The sequence below is a fragment of the Lissotriton helveticus genome, chromosome 9 (assembly GCF_964261635.1).
Source record: "Lissotriton helveticus chromosome 9, aLisHel1.1, whole genome shotgun sequence".
In the NCBI taxonomy this organism is placed as follows: Eukaryota; Metazoa; Chordata; class Amphibia; order Caudata; family Salamandridae; genus Lissotriton; species Lissotriton helveticus.
In genome coordinates this window covers 38,649,395-38,662,724 of record NC_136070.1, presented here as the reverse complement: position 1 = coordinate 38,662,724, position 13,330 = coordinate 38,649,395, and the positions used below count along the sequence as shown (strand labels likewise).

Sequence of the window (13,330 nt, the reverse complement as noted above, 5' to 3'; positions counted from 1 at the left end):
TTCGTCGCCAAGATGGCCGCTAGCCACGTGGCAAGTGGACGGGATGGCGCGTCGAGTGGCACAGTGCAAAAGGGCCCCACGCAGATCGTGGAGATTCTGGAGGGCTGATCTTCGGTGCAAGGGCTGCTCGAGGTTGGGGCTTCTCGAACCCCAAAGCACAGCATCGAGGGTGCCTCTGATGCTGCGCAGTCAGCGTTTCGGGGGTCTTCCAAGAGGTCCGGTCCCACGTCTCTCGGTGCCTCCACGGGTCCCTTCTTTGCAGGGACTGTGGATCGGGCGGTGAGAAGTCTGGGAGTCTGGGTCTTGTCAGGCTCTGGGCTCGGGCTCCTTCGGGAGGCGGCGGCAAAGCAGACGTCGAGTTGCTGGTTGGTGCCTGTGTTCACAGGGTGGTCACTCCTTGGCCACAAGGGAGATTCTCTTCCGTCTTCTGTGCAGCAGAATGTCGAAGTCCAGTCTTCTTCTGTATTTCAAGTTGATTCAGGATGATCTGAAGTCTCAGAACACAGCTCCCACTCTTATTCGAATCTGGGGGTCCGGATCACCTACTAGGTCCCTCCTCTGGGTGGAACCAGGAAGGGGGGTGGTTACACCCCCTTTCCTTTGTCCAGTTTCGCGCCAGGACTGGGGCTGGAAAGCCCCAGCACCGGTTTGAACTGGCCTATGCACAGGGACACCTTGTGTGCCCCAGGCATGTCTGATTCTATTCGGCCCTGTCCTACCCAATACACAAAATCCTGTCTGGGGTGGTGCTAGCACCTCCCCAGGCAGGAAACCCTTTGTCCAAGCTGCGCTCGCTGGAAGGACTCCCAGCAGCAGGAGGTCAGACTTGTGTCTGTGGTGGCAGCATCCATTTTGTGATGCTGAGGCTCTGTTTAACTTTAACCGGGGTTCAGGCTAGGTACATGTCGTGTCCCTCTAGAAGGGTGGAATGCTACCCCCGTTGCCAGAACTGGCGAGGGGGTAGTATTCCAATTCGTATGACACCTTACTCGACATGTTTTGATAAAGCCAAACCCAAGATAGCATTTAACCGCGAGGTTCATAATGCACTTACGAGTATATGGTATGGCAGTATCATGAAACAGCTAAAGGACATGGTTCCGAAAGCTGCAGACAGGCTCAGCTCATGCCAGAGCACTATCTCACATATTCCCAAGCACTCTGCCTCCAGGATTGATGAGGCCTTCCATAGGAGTGGCTGATAGGGACATATGTGTCCATTTTAGGTTAGGTATAGGCATACTACACCTAAGTAAGGGGTGATTACACCGACTTACCCCAGCTGAGTGATCAGCCAGTTGTGTCAAATATGGAGGCCAGGCCAGGGGTGGCACAATACATGCTGCAGCCCCTGGTAGGCCTTGGAAGTACCTATGCCCTGGGTACCTGGGTACACTGTTACAGGGGCCAATAAGGTGAACCAGTTCCAATTGTGTATGTACCTAAGGTACATGGAGTCCATTTTAAGGAGAGAGCAATTAGCCTGGGGCCCTGAATAGCAGGATCCCAGGCCAACTATGTCAAAAACCAGCTAAACACCAGGCAAAAAAGTTTGGGGGTAACCATAGTCAGATATCCACCTTCCTACAGACATTACCCAAACAAATTCCTCAGGGATGCTTGACCAACCTGAGCATCCGCCTGAGAATTAGAATCAAGGCAGTAATGGCGAGAAAAGGTGTGAACCGAACGCCATGTAGCTGCCTTACAAATTTCATGAACAGGAACATTTTTAAGCATTGCTATAGTAGCAGCCTTTCCTCTAGTGGAGTGAGCTCTCGGTCTACCCGGGAGCTGTTTTCGTGCCAACTGATAACAAAGCAAAATGCATGACACAATCCATCTAGAAATAGACCTCTTGGATGCAGGCAAGCCCGTATTCAGAGGACCGTAGTTTACAAACAAATGGTCAGTCTTTCGAACACTTTTAGTTTTATCAAGGTAAAACTTCAAAACTCTTTTCAAATCCAAAGAGTGTAGAGCTTTTTCAGCTGAAGCGCTCGGATTAGCAAAAAACGTAGGTAGTGTCACTGATTGGTTAATGTGAAAATCCGAGATTACCTTAGGAAGGAATCTGGGATGTGTCCGAAGCACCAATCTGTTCGCATGGAAAACGAGATAGGGTTCTGTAACACAAAAAGCCTGAATCTCGCTCACCGCGCGCAGAAGTGATCGGTACAAGAAAGGACACCTTCCACGACAGATGTTGAAGGGAAGCCTTGTGTATAGGTCCGAATGGAGGACCCATCAATTTAGACAAAACCACATTAAGCTCCCAAGGAGGTGAGGGAGCCCTCACGGGAGGATACACTTTCCTGAGACCTTCGAGAAAATCCTTCACAACTGGCATTTGAAAGAAAGACACCTGGCCAGGGGACTTTCAATATGCTGTTATTGCTGCCAGATGGACCTTAATAGAGGAATACTGCAAACCTGCTTTGGCCAAAGAAAGTAAGTATGGTAACAGTACCTGTTCCTGACCTCGAATCGGGTCATGTCCTTCAGCAGCACACCACATGAAAAACCGCTTCCACTTGAAAGTATACGTCTTTCTTGTAGAAGCTCTCCTTGCCTCTCTTAAAATGTGCATACAATCCTGCGAAAGGCCTAGATATCCGTACTGGACGAACTCAGGAACCATACTGCTAGCTTCAGGGACGGCAGGTTGGGATGGAACACTCTGCCGTTCTCCCTCGTCAGCAGATCCGGACAGCAGGGAAGCCTCCTGTGGGGCACTTTGGATAGATGCAGGAGATCCGGGTACCACCATTGGCGAGGCCAATCCAGAGCCACTAGAATCATGTCTGTCATCGACTTGTACAGTTTCTTGATCACCAAGGGAATGAGTGGAATCGGTGGAAATTCGTAGAGTAATTTCTCTGACCAGTCCATCCATAGAGCATTCCCCTTGGACCCTCGTTGTGGGTATCTGGACGCGAAGACGCAGCATTTTGCGTTGTCGGCGTCCGCGAAGAGATCGATTTCTGGTGTCCCCCAGGCCTGGAAGACATCTCTTATCACTTCGTCTTTTAAGACCCAGTCGTGTGCTTCTGCGAAGTGTCTGCTTAGATCGTCTGCTTGGACGTTGAGGACACCGGGCAGATGGACAGCTGAAATTGTCATACCCCGAGCCAGAAGCCACTTTCAGATTGCTTGCGCTTCCAGCGACAGAGGTCTGGATCTCGTTCCGCCCTGCTTGTTCAGATAGTACATCGTTGTTGTATTGTCCGTCTGAACAAGCAGAGAGGATGACGTGAGTGCTGGGAAGAAAGCCTTGAGAGCCAGATGTACCGCTCGGAGTTCCAACATGTTTATGTGATACAGTCTTTCTTTCTCTGACCACACTCCTTGAACTTGAAGGGATCCCAGATGGGCGCCCCATCCCTGCAGGGACGCATCTGTCACCAGCGATCGTCTAGGCATGTCCTCTTGAAAAGGCACTCCCACTATCAGATGACTCCGCTGCATCCACCATTGAATGGAGATCCGTACTGACAGAGGTAGTGACAGCTTGTCTTCCCAACGGTTTGAAAACTGGGACCACTGATCCTCCAGAGACTGCTGTAGAGGTCTCATGTGCAGCCTGGCGTTCGGAACGAGGAAAATACAAGACGCCTTGGACCCTAGCAGAGACGAGATCTGTCTGGCCGTTGGTCGAGGATTCTTTAGTAAGGTTTGACACTTGAGGAGAATAGAGGATAGTCTCTCCTCCGAAGGATACGCTTTTGCGTCTTTTGAGTCTAGAAGTGCGCCCAGATAGGGTATCCTCTGTGTGGGGTTGAGGATAGACTTTTTGAAGTTCACGTGCAGGCCCAACCTCCGCAGCTGATGTATGCAGAACGTGAGATGTCGTTGAAGAAGACTCGGGGACGCACTCTTTAGCAGCCAATTGTCTAGATAGGGATAGATGAAAATGTGTCTTTTCCTTATCCATGCACTTTGAGAAGGTGCGAGGAGCTGACTTTAGCCTGAAGGGCAAGACTGCGTACTGGTAATGACTGGTTTGTATGCAAAACCTTAGAAACTTCCGATGCTTTGGGGCGATGGGGATGTGAAAATATGCATCTTGAAGATCTATGGAGCACATCCAGTCCCTTTGATACAGAAGTGGAATTATTTGATGTAACGCCAGCATTCTGAACTTTTTTTGCCGAATGAACTGATTGAGGCACCTGAGATCTAGTATGGGCCTGAACTCCTTGTTTGGACCTTTCTTTGGAACTAGAAAGTATCGGGAGTAAATGCCTTGTCGACGCTGTGCCCTTGGGACTTCCTCGATGGCATTCTTTACAATTAATGTAGACACCTCCTGCTTCAAAAGAAGAAGTCGATGGAACACAGACTTTGGAGGCGGAATGGAAGGTGGAGGAGACTTGAATCTGATTGCATATCCATTTTGCACAATATTCAGCACCCATTTGTCGTTTGTGATGTTTTTCCACTCGTCCAGGCAAAAACGAACACTTCCCCCCACCGGAGTGGGTAACGGGCTCAGGGGAAGCAAGCACTCACTGTTTTTGTTGCTGCTGCTTGTTTCCAGGTGCAGACTGTCTGGAAATGCCCCCCCTTCCTCTACCAGGACGACGCTGGGAGAACTGAGATCTTCCCTGATTCTGCTGTGACGACCATTGAGGGGCTTGAACCCTCTGCTGGTTCTGTCTCCGATCATAAGGACGGTATTTTTTCTTAAAGCTGTCCTTTCTCTTTTCAAGACCAACAGCTTTCACAGTATCGAGCTCCGTCTTCATTCTTGACATCTCATCGTCAGCATGAGACCCAAAGAGCGATTTTCCATTGAACGGCAAATTCAAAATTCGGTGTTGAGCTTCAGGTTTAAGACCCGTAAGCCTTAGCCAAGCTGATCGTCTTGCACAGAGTCCATGGGCATAGCCATGTGTAGACAAGTCTGAAGCATCTGCAGCTGCGCTAATCACCTGGTTAGCCACTAGCCCTCCTTACTGAAGGATTTCCAGAAAATCCTGCTTGTCTTCTTTTGGAAGTTTTTCTGTAAAACGAGACAAGGAATCCCAAAAAGAACGGTCATAGCGACCCAGTAAAGCGGAGGCGCTGGCAACCTTCATATAGGAAGCAGAAGTAGCACACATTTTCTTTCCTACTGAGTCCATAGCTTTACTGTCCTTATCAGGGGGCACAGAGGATGATGCCGCTCCTGTCTGATTCTTACGAGCCGCTGAGACGATGACTGAATCAGGTTGTGGCTCAGACCTCAGAAATAAAGGATCATTGTCCGGTGCCTTATATTTCTTTGCGATCCGCGAAGGAACAGCTCCTAAGGATGCCGGGGTTAAGAATTTGTGCTCCACAGGTTCCAACAGACCCGGGACCAGAGGAAGCAAAGGTCCTGATGTCAGCTTCTGATGTAAGGTCTCGAAGATGACCGTTGTCTTAGCAGTAGAGACAGGCATCTCGATATGAAGTTTCGCTGCACTACGACAGAGAACCTCATTAAAAGTAATCACGTCATCAATTGGTGAAATCCTACTCGGAGGAGTTCAAGACAGCGTTGGAGAGTAGTTCCTCTTTGAATTCGTAGACCTTGTCGAAGATCTAGTATCGCGTCTTCTGGAAGAGTGACGACGAGAAGACCTAGGAGATGGTGAAGCACGCCTCCTCTCCGATGGAGACTTTCTCGGTGGAGTACGCTCACGTCGTATCGCAGAGTGTACCACCCGTACCAGAGGTGACCTTGATCTAGCAGACACCGGAGACCTGGAACGAGACCTTGGAAGGTTAATTTTTCTTATCTTCCAGTCTCTGATCTCACCCAGCCATCGTGGAGAGATGTTAGCCCCTGTAGGAGAAGGCGCTCTTGAAGGCTCCGGAGAGATTTGTACAATCCGCAACTCAGGTGAGGAAGAGGACCTCCCAGAAGACCCAGACACCTTAGAACGGTCTTTGGACACCGTTCTAGGCCTTTTTGCAGCAGGGGAAGTCGACGACATCCTCTTCGACGTCGATTTTTTCAACGGCGACTTCCTCGGCGTCGACTTCTTCGGCGGCGACTTCCTCGGCGGAGACTTCCTCGGCGGCGACTTCCTCGGCGGCGACCTCCTCGGCGGCAACCTCCTCGGCGGCGACCTCCTCGGCGGCGACCTCTTCGACGACGAACGCCTCTTCGGCGTCGAGGTCAGGCGTTTCGACGGCGATGATTTTCTCGGCGTCGTGTGCCTCGACGTCGCATGACTGGGGCTCTTCGACGTCGAAACCTCTGCCCGGTTCGACGTCGACATCATGGCACCTCTCGACGGCGACCTTGACTGATGTTTCGAGCCTCTCGACGGCGACCGTCGACGTCGATGAGACGACGTCGAGTCCCGTCCCCTTGCAGTCGTAGGCGAGCCAGACCGGGACCGCCTACGCTCATGTCGCTTCTCACCTTGCTTCGACGGCGAATTCTTCTTCGACGGCGAGGGATGCTTCGACGTCGAAGTATGCCGCGACGGTGATTTCGATGCCGATTTTGAGCACACAGGTACCTTGGAAGAAGATCTGTCTCTTGAAGTTGAAGGAGACCGATGTTTTCTCTTCTCCCCTTTGTCCTTGCGCTGAGAAGAAGGCTTCCTAGAGTGAACATCTTCTCTTCCACTCACAGTTTCTCCTCTGTCATACAGGGACTGAAGCCTGCTCTTCTCTCTCTCTCTCAAAGTCCTACTTGAAAGTTTGCTGCAGTGGTAGCAAAGTTCTGGCTTGTGAGAAGAAGGTAGGCAAGCAACACAGACCGAATGAGGGTCTGACTTAGCCATTTTTTTACCACAGGCCGGACACTTAGCAAATAAGGCCGGCATTATGACTGGAAAAATAGCCAAAAAACAGTAAAAAATTGTTGGATTAGTCAGATAATGACTAAAGACGTCGAGTAAAGACGAAAAAATTAGAGAAATACCAGAAAAAAGTGAAAATATATTACCAACTGGCTAGCTCAATGCTCCAGGATCCTCACAGAAGGAGCCGGAAAAAAGAACTGACCTAACTGTCACCTGTGGTGCATGATGGGAGCCTGGAGGCTCACAGAGGTCTTAAAGGCACGGCGCCAGATTTTTCTGTTGTTACAATGCAGCCTATCTAGGCTAAAGCTGCCTCTATGATCCTGCCTGTTTTTACCTTTGAAAATAAAGGTTTTTGTGTTTCAAAGAAAACCTAGGCAGTGTTTTCTTCTTTACATTATCATATAATGTGTTTTATATGTCTTTATTTAGCAAATGTAAAGATTTTACAGGCTATTATGGCAGTTTTTTTAGCCTAGTATGGTTATTTTGGGCTGCATATGTATATGTATATGCATATTATCTATATATATATATATGGTTATTTTTTTGCGTATTTATATGTATTTATATATATATATATATATGTAGATATATGCATATTATTGCCTATTGCTCCGGGGTCCCGCACGTGGGCGGGACTATTCAGTGCTTATGACTATTGATGAGTATCCTCTGTCTATCCTTCAGTCTACCAACCTCCCTAACTACTTCCCTGTCTATCCTTCAGTCTACCAATCTACCTCTCTGTCTATCTGTCAGTCTAACAACCTACTTACATACTTTTCTGTCTATCCTTCAGTCTACCAAACTAGCTATCTATTTCTCTGTCTATCCTTTAGTCTACCAAACAACCTATCTACTTTTCTGTCTATCCTTCAGTCGGCAAACCTACCTATCTACTTCACTATCTGTCCTTCGGTCTCCCACCCTACCTATCTACATCTCTTTCTATCCTTTAGTCTACCAATGTATGCAACATACAGCTCTACCCTTTGGTCTACGAACCTACCTATCTGCTTCTCTGTTAGTCCTTCAGTCACACAACCTACCTCTTTACTTCTCTGTCTATCCTTCAGTCTAACAACCTACATATCTACTTTTCGGTCTATCCTTCAGTCTTCCAACCTGCCTATATACTTCTATGTCTATCCTTCAGTCTACTTACCTACTTATCTACTGATGTGTCTATCCTTCTGTCTATCAATATACCTACTTCTCTGCTATCCTTCAGTCTACCAGCCTACCTATCTACTTCTGTCTATCGTTAAGTCTACCAACTTGTCAACCTACTATCTACCAACCTACTTATCTACTTCTATGTCTATCCTTCAGCCTACAAAACTACTTCTCTTCTTTCCTTCGGTCTGTGGTAAATAAATAAATAATACCTCTATTTTTGGATGAATAAATGAATAACAGATAGCTCAATAAATAAGAGTCAAGATTCGAGGTAGTAGGAGTTTTGCAGGTTTATTACAGCATAAAGGACAGGAACAGGACAACCTGCATAGGAATAGGATGGCAGGGCCCAGCAGCTGCTGGGGCTGGATCTGGGATGAGCGCGCTAACATTTAATAACAGTGCATGATCATATATACTAAAACAGTTGCATTACAATACATACGATAGGCGGAGCAGTGGGTGGAGCAAAGGGTGTGACGCGTCGCAGTCGCGAAAGATAAGGGTGAAAGTAGGTGTAACAGAGGCGTATACATAGACATGTGATGCAAACGTAACAGAATATGTCATGAATGGGGCGGGAACATGGAGGGGGCTACCTAAGGAGCCGGGACCTCTGACCTGATGGTGCGCGCAAGCTGGCAATGACGTGTTACTAGGAGAAGCTGGGGGCTTCGAACTCTGTGCTAGGAGCAGAGACTGAAGTCTGGAGAGCCAGGGCGACATGTACCTAAGCAGTATCTAGTATCTGATGTTTAGAGAACATGTTGATAGAATCCAAAAGTTATCGGGGTAGAGGCAAACAGACTCTAAGACTGGAGCATGCATTATTCTACATGTAGTGCGTGATGAAGAATATTAAATGACCATTAATACAGTATTTCTCTAACGTGGAGACGTGAAGGCTAGACAATGACGGAAACTATTGATGCAGTTCAGTAGCTTTAGGAATGCAGAGAAGGAGGACTGAACTGATAACTGGAATCATAACATACTCTTGGCAGACTCAGAGGCAGAGCCAGGGTGAGCCGGGCACTGCGAGGCAGGAAGTAAGTGAAGGGTCGAGGATACAGGTGGGGGCTGTATCGCTCCTCAGCGAGGCTTCAGGAGACAGAAGACAGGAGCTGAATCTGGTGTCCAGGCCCTTCTGAGGCCTAGAAACGGGGACTTTACAATGGAATAACGTGCACACTGAGAAACGTGGCAACGTAGCTTCACATGGGCCTGATATTCGTAGTATTCACGAGAACTGGAAACTGGCATACTAGAGGTGGACACAACTGTAATTGCGTCTTTAATCGAACATAGGGAATACATATGCATATTAATCATGCACAGATAACATATGATGGATGACGCGTAGGGACACAGAACATGGCAAAATTTACTTTTCCACATTCCCTCCTTGTCACTACGTTTCCATCAGGAAACATCAATATTCATGATACCATCTATTATTTCGTACAGTATCATTTGCTCGTCTCGAATTTTCTGGGAACGTGTTTTAGAACGGGGCTTGGGACTAGGAATACAAGAGGTAGCACAAATGCCGCAAATCGCAGGGCCACATTGTATACAGAGGCAGCAGCTAAATATGATCGCTACTGCAATACCTAGAAAGGACAAGACTTTCCATCCCCAGGCGGAAATTATATTCCAGAACCAACCGGACCATGTCCAGGTGCCTGGATTTTGATGTAACAGATGGGCAATTTTATGGAGTCTGGTTATAGCTGAATAAACAGACGGCGCGTTATTTGGAATGAAAATGCAGCAACTAGATCCGATGACTCTACAGGCCCCGCCCCTATCGGCCAATATGACGTCAAGGACGAGACGATTCTGTAAAACGACAAATCTCATAGCAGATTGCTCTTCAGTTAAGTTACCTAGAGCAGAGGCAGTCTCATTGACTACTACTTCAAGGGTTCTGGTTAACCTACGGATTAACTTACTATTCTGGATAGGTCCTATAAAGAAGAAGAAACCTCTATTGAAATCTGTATACTGTTCTAGAGCAGTTTCAGTATAATCGACAATGGGGGACTCGATCTCCCTTTTATGTCTAATGTGTACTAGATGTGTGTTTCTATGATAATCAGGTGGGGCTAGGAAAACAGGTGGCAGTAGGAAGGCAATGTAACAGGTTCCCTCCCAATCGAGGGGCAGACGAACATATGCGGTCTGACCACAAATAAAATAAGAATGACGTGAAGCTTTGAAAATAGATTTCCCACTGTCACTATACTTGACAATAGTAGTACAATCACTATGTCCTACGTGTGTAGAACCAATATTTCGGACACATAATTCGCCTTTGACTGGTAGTACTGAAATAGCAGGTAAATCTGGAGTAGTATCAGACTGAACATTCAGGACCATGAAATTCGAAGAATAATTACCTAAATTATACACTTCATTTTCTAGATCTAACCCGGTTCTGTGGGGGAGACCTTGCTTGTCTGGAAAACATGTACTGTTAAGAAAAGACATATCTGTTGAGGATGACGTTAACGTGGACCATGCTCCACACGAACCATTATGTGAAAAAGGATAAGGAAAGAGTGGCAGAACTCCCTTCGGTGTCTGAAAAGGGGGGAGTCGACCACACACCCAACAATTAGTGGCATTGCTGGTCTGGTGTGAATAATGTAACATGCGGATGAAAGAATTATTTCGCATAGCGAGGCGGTAAGAGAGTTCATGAGGAGGCAGATCACTAAACGTGTGCTCTACTGTAACATTAGAAGACGTATTTACATGAGAAACTGGAAAATACAGGTAAAATGCATAACTGGTGCAGGAAATCATAATGCTGAGAAATAATATGAAACTTAGAAAAACGATACATCGGATTGAGTTTTGACTAACTCTCTCACTATGGGGGTCTATTTTATACATGTCAGAAACAGTCTAACCGTTTCACCTAGGGGAGGACTTAGACAATCAAACTGGCTGACTTATTTTACTAGACCTTAACTTGAGTTTATACTCCTGTTGCGGAGTTTTCTCTAACAGGGAAGGGTTCGTAGCAATGTCTTTTGCGGGACAGTCCTTAAAATTCTCGGAAATGTTCTTTGAGATTGGTTTCAATCCATAAAATTTTTTAATATGCGAAAGATGCACCCAGCCTTTGCGTCCCTCCAACTTCACGGCTGTACGGGTGGCCAGGAGGACCTGTCGGGGCTCCTTCCAGCGAGGCTCCAGCGGACTTGAGCGGTCAAAATTGCGAACCAAGACCATGGATCCGGGAACGATTTCATGCGGTGCCACCTCGGTATTGTCTGGAAATGCGGCGGCAACCTGTGAACGACAAGAGTTGAGGGCAGACATCAAGGAAGCTAGGTAATCTGTCAGCATATTACTTGAAACATCGGTAATACTTCGGGGTCTGGGTGTACCCCACATGTTAGGGGGGCGGCCGAAAACGACCTCATACGGGGACAGACCTGATCTGGAATGTGCGACCATGCGCATATAGAACAAAGCGACTGGCAGAGCTACTAGCCAGTCCACACCTTTCTCCTTACATACTTTGGCAATGCGGATTTTCAGGGTCTGGTTATGTCTCTCTACGAGACCTGCTGCTTCAGGATGGCGTACACAATGGAACTTCCACTGGTACCCTAACAAAAGGGAAACATGCTTCATTAACTCTGAGGAGAATGGCTGGCCGTTATCAGAATATACGACCCTAGGGAGTCCATAACGGGGGAAGAACTCACGAACCAACTGCTTGGCAGTGGTCGCGGCTGTGTAATCTGGAACTGGATATGCTTCTGTCCACCTGGACAAAGCGCATACAACTACAAGGACATACTTGAAACCTCGACATCGCTCCATCTGAATATAATCCATCTGGAGGACTTCGAAAGGGTGGTCAGGGGGTTGGAATCCACCTTGTTCCACCGGGACACCTTTACCTGGATTAAACTGACAACATATCATACAGGTACGGACTTTCTGCTTGGCTGCAGCTCGTAAATGCTTGTTGAACCAAATGTTCTGGATACTGTCTAACATAGCTTTTTCTCCTAAATGTGCTGGACTATGTGCGGTATTGATAATGACTTGAACCATAGAGTCGGGGAGAAACCAAGTGGCTTTTCCTTTCGTTAACCATCCTTGATCTGTCTGGACCCCTCCTTGTTCGGACCATTTCTTGATTTCTTCGGGAGTAGCATGTAACTGGATATCTATGACATCTTGAGTAGGGTCCTTAACTGTCATACATGTAGTCGGATCTAGGGTGTGTGTCATGTTAACTGGAATGTCTGGGGTCTGTGCTGTAAGCTTGGCTGTGCGATCTGCTAGATCATTACCTTGGGAAATAGTGTCAGTAACTTTCGTGTGTGCTTTGCATTTCATGATAGCAATGGATGTCGGTAAATGTATTGCATCTAACAGAGCTTGAATAAGGAGACCATGCTGAATCTTGGTTCCATGAGAAGTCATGAAACCTCTCTCCTGCCAGAGCACTCCAAAGTCGTGTACGACTCCAAATGCGTAGCGTGAATCTGTGTAAACATTAACTTTCCGGTTCTTAGCGTGTATGCAGGCTTGAGTCAGAGCAACTAGCTCTGCTGCTTGAGCGGACAGGGTGTCAATACGGTGTGTCTTAATAACTTCGGTGTCGGTAGTCACTGCATACGCGGCGACTAGTTCTCCTGTACTTGTTCTCATACATGAACCATCCACATAAAGTGTCAGGTCGGGATCTGGTAACGGAATATCTGTCAGATCTTGTCTTGGCTTTGTCGTAATATTAACTACTTCCACACAGTCGTGTGTGTCCGGACTTAAAGTAACTGATGGTAACAGTGTAGCAGGGTTCAGGATGTTGCAGCGTCTGATTTCTATGTGTGGCTGGAACAGTGTTGTTGGACTTTGGCCCTTAGGGCAGGTTCACCCCTAGACTTTTTGCTTTAAATGGTGACCTGGCAATGGTGATTTTTGGGGTTCTGCGCACTTTCACTGTGTCCCAGTGGAAAGTGCGTGCGCACTTTGAGTGCATGTGATGAGCTAGGCCTGCCCGCCCATAGGAATGCATTGGGAATGTATGTGTCCCTGGTAGTTCCTGATGCGTGGGGTGTACAGGCTCGAGTTTAGTATGTGTGAACTCGTGAGAGTGAATGCTGCGAGATGGTGTATGCGGCATGTATGTGTCTAGAAGGGAAGTGCTACTTCTGGACATTGAGATATGTGTGCAGTGAGGGTGCTGGAGCGTGATTGGCTGGAGCTGGCTGGCATGCCAGGCTCCAGGAAGTCTGGATGGGTCTGCCCGGTGGTGAGTGTGAGATTAGCATGAGTGATGTGTGGGAGGAGTGTACCTGTGTCCTGGATGGGCTGGGTTTTCCCCACAC

General features: G+C 47.6%; 1 protein-coding gene across 2 annotated transcripts in view; it reads right to left on the bottom strand.

Moving 5' to 3' along the window:
- LOC144782607 (uncharacterized) overlaps nt 1–13,330 on the bottom strand; it is a 913,515-nt gene that overhangs the window by 603,626 nt on the left and 296,559 nt on the right. The gene's annotated exons all lie outside the window — the stretch shown is intronic.